Source organism: Littorina saxatilis, linkage group LG1 (genome assembly GCF_037325665.1).
Source record: "Littorina saxatilis isolate snail1 linkage group LG1, US_GU_Lsax_2.0, whole genome shotgun sequence".
NCBI classification, from domain to species: Eukaryota; Metazoa; Mollusca; class Gastropoda; order Littorinimorpha; family Littorinidae; genus Littorina; species Littorina saxatilis.
In genome coordinates, this window is record NC_090245.1 from 37862347 (window position 1) to 37865906 (window position 3560).

The following is a 3560-nucleotide window of genomic DNA, read 5'->3' on the forward strand; positions in this document are numbered from 1 at the left end:
CGCGCGCGCATTACATTTATGTCCTAATCCTGATAATTTTACTAGAGTATCATAATTTTCTGGTAAAAAGAATCCGTCATAATAAAGTTACGGGCTATATAGAAGCAATGTGCATGTAGGCAGGAGAAACCGCCACTTACTGACAAACCCTCGTAATGATCCCACTCTAATTAAATAGACACATACTACCCTGGTTTACTTACACCTTCCTTCCGTCCTAAATTCAAATCGTCTTGCACACCACGACAGACCTTGCCATGCTTTCACAGGCATATAAGAATCTTTCCATTTGAACAAATACACAAAATGTACACCCCCGACCGCTTTCGATAAGACATACAGAGACAGTATTTTTTTGTTTGTTTTTTGTTTGTTTGTTTGCTTAACGCCCAGCCGACCACGAAGGGCCATATCAGATCATATCAGGGCGGTGCTGCTTTGACATATAACGTGCGCCACACACAAGACAGAAGTCGCAGCACAGGCTTCAATACAGGGACAGTAGCAGTTTTGTTGAATAAAAGATGTTCGAAAATAACTCTGTCCGGTTTGTATGGGTTGTGTAAGAGTGAATACCCTTGCTTTTAGGGGGACAAATAAATCCACACGTGATCCTTGTCCACTGGTTTTACACAAAACCCTCGCTAGTGATTGGCCCTTTGAATGTTTGTCCCACAAATTATTTTTTTAATGGTATTCTTTCATTAACAACCCATGCAAACCCGACAGAGTTATTTTCGGATTTTGTCATTGATGCCTGTGTCAATCTCCAGAGGTAAATTGTTGAGTCAAAGTGGAAGAATTGCACCAGGCAGATCCTTGCTGCCAGCAGAAGCGTTTTTATATTACAAAGGAAAACCGCCAGCAATACAGAGAGATGGACTGTTTCAGGTACAACACAATTATGTGTTCCACGACATTTTTGTCAAAGTTACACAAAGAGTTAAAAAAAACCGCAACGTTAAATTTACTTTTAGTGAAAAGAATTGCAGTGATAGTCTTCCTTTGATTGTAAAATTATAAAAAAAAAGTTAGGCAACATATGTTTGTATAACATCACAGATCCACTTACGTTCGATCAGAACCAACTCAAATCAATGCCCACTTTCTCCACAAGTATCAATGTTCCACTATCATAAAATTGATAACTGATGCAATTGATAGGAATGGAAATCAGCTTCTCTCCCTACCTTTTTTTGGTCTCAAACTGACTTAACAATTGAAAATGATCGCACGTTATTGACTATTATTCCCCCCTCTGCTTCTTTACCTCTGTAAACTTGTAGAGCTAGTTATTTTTCGATAATGACCCAGCAACCAAACAAATAACGAGCCAGCAACAGCCTGAATCCTCGATAGTGCAATGGGTTGAGAAGCTGTTCTGTTTTGGTACTACTTTTGCGACTGAAAAGTTCCGAACGCTCTATACGTACGAAGTATACATCTCTGGAGCAAACAATACAAACATACCGCGTTTAAATTAACAACTACAGGCCTGAACACATGAATCTCCATATAAAATCCATGAGTGTTGTTGTTTTCTGAATCTAGATCTGCCGTGCACAACCCGTTCATCACAAGCAAATTCCCAAGGCAAGTAACTCATACTCTAGCCGACAAGAGTAGTTCCCCTTCTTTTAACGCAGTTTCTTCGACAACACTGACTGCAATCCGACGGTCAGTTTTCAACAATATTTCATTTTATAAACAGATCACACGCAACCAAATGCACACACCTCATCAATTTAAACAACATAAAGCGGTTTCATACACTATTTTCCCCAGAAAACTGAACTTCATACAGTAATTAACGTTGGAACACGGGTGCAAAAGTTCGTCTGCTAGTCCCATTTGACGAAAGAACATTATCTTAAAGCGATACTAAAACATAAACAGAACACACAATATCTGCCTTTACCGCCACAGCAGAATAAAAGCACATCTGTGTACTTGATTTTAGTCTAAAACAGGGAAACTGACAAGAAGTGTTAACAGAATGGAATGATTTGCACGGAACTATACAACCGCGCATTAATCGATCGCCTGCGCAGGTTGACTGGTTGAGTGATTCGGATTCGATCAAACTTTCGCACAAAAACTCCTGTTTTCTTTGAATAACTGAAGAAAGGGGGAATAAAGAGGTTACACACCTCGTCTCAGTGATTATTAAAAATAATGGTCTCAGTTCGCGGTCATGAAAAAGCTCGCTGAAGCTCGCATTTTTCATGATCCGCTAACTTCGACCATTATTTTTAATAATCACTGAGACTCGGCATGTAACCTCTACATATCCCTCGAATTCCTTTGAAATTATATTTTCCCTTAAAAACTTACCGTGTTCTTGCAAAATGTCAACCCCTGGGTGTTGAATTGAAGTGTCGTCTGCGACGGAGTAGCAGTGCCGGATAATAATGCGACATTGACGACGACAGCCGTTCTTTTTGCCTTTGCGGCATGGTACCATGGTTGCCGCTTGTACACACACTCTCGGTTGCCACAACATTCTGCTGCTCAGTCTAATCGCGGTGACCATGAAACTGGAGCAAAGAGCCACGCAGAGGGAAGCGAAGAGTGAGGGTTTGGGTGGAGAAGGGCGGGGAAGAGAATGTTGAACAAGTCGCGTAAGGCGAAAATACAATATTTAGTCAAGTAGCTGCCATTTTTCAGCAAGACCGTATACTCGTAGCATCGTCAGTCCACCGCTCATGGCAAAGGCAGTGAAATTGACAAGAAGAGCGGGGTAGTAGTTGCGCTAAGAAGGATAGCACGCTTTTCTGTACCTCTCTTTGTTTTAACTTTCTGAGCGTGTTTTTAATCCAAACATATCATATCTATATGTTTTTGGAATCAGGAACCGACAAGGAATAAGATGAAAGTGTTTTTAAATTGATTTCGAAAAAAAAATTTTGATAATAATTTTTATATATTTAATTTTCAGAGCTTGTTTTTAATCCGAATATAACATATTTATATGTTTTTGGAATCCGCAAATGGTGGAGAATACGGTAAACGTAAATTTGGATCGTTTTATAAATTTTTATTTTTTTTTACAATTTTCCGATTTTTAATGACCAAAGTCATTAATTAATTTTTAAGCCACCAAGCTGAAATGCAATACCGAACCCCGGGCTTCGTCGAAGAGTACTTGACCAAAATTTCAACCAATTTGGTTGAAAAATGAGGGCGTGACAGTGCCGCCTCAACTTTCACGAAAAGCCGGATATGACGTCATCAAAGACATTTATCAAAAAAATGAAAAAAACGTTCGGGGATTTCATACCCAGGAACTCTCATGTCAAATTTCATAAAGATCGGTCCAGTAGTTTAGTCTGAATCGCTCTACACACACACACACACAGACACACACACACACGCACACACGCACATACACCACGACCCTCGTTTCGATTCCCCCTCGATGTTAAAATATTTAGTCAAAACTTGACTAAATATAAAAAGGTGGGCGGCACTGCGCGAAACTTCGCGTGATGTCTGCACGCCGTCGATCCAGAATACTCTTAGTACGCTCCCCCTAGCTTCCTGTTTGTGGAAACGACGCG

At 40.1% G+C, this 3560-nt stretch overlaps 1 protein-coding gene across 1 annotated transcript in view; it reads right to left on the minus strand.

Moving 5' to 3' along the window:
* Positions 1–2483, minus strand: part of LOC138968723 (uncharacterized) — a 7233-nt gene extending 4750 nt beyond the window's left edge. The window contains exon 1 of the mRNA XM_070341359.1: positions 2335–2483. The gene's annotated coding sequence lies outside the window, so the exon portion shown is untranslated. The remainder of the gene's footprint in view (positions 1–2334) is intronic.
* Positions 2484–3560: the final 1077 nt, after the last annotated feature.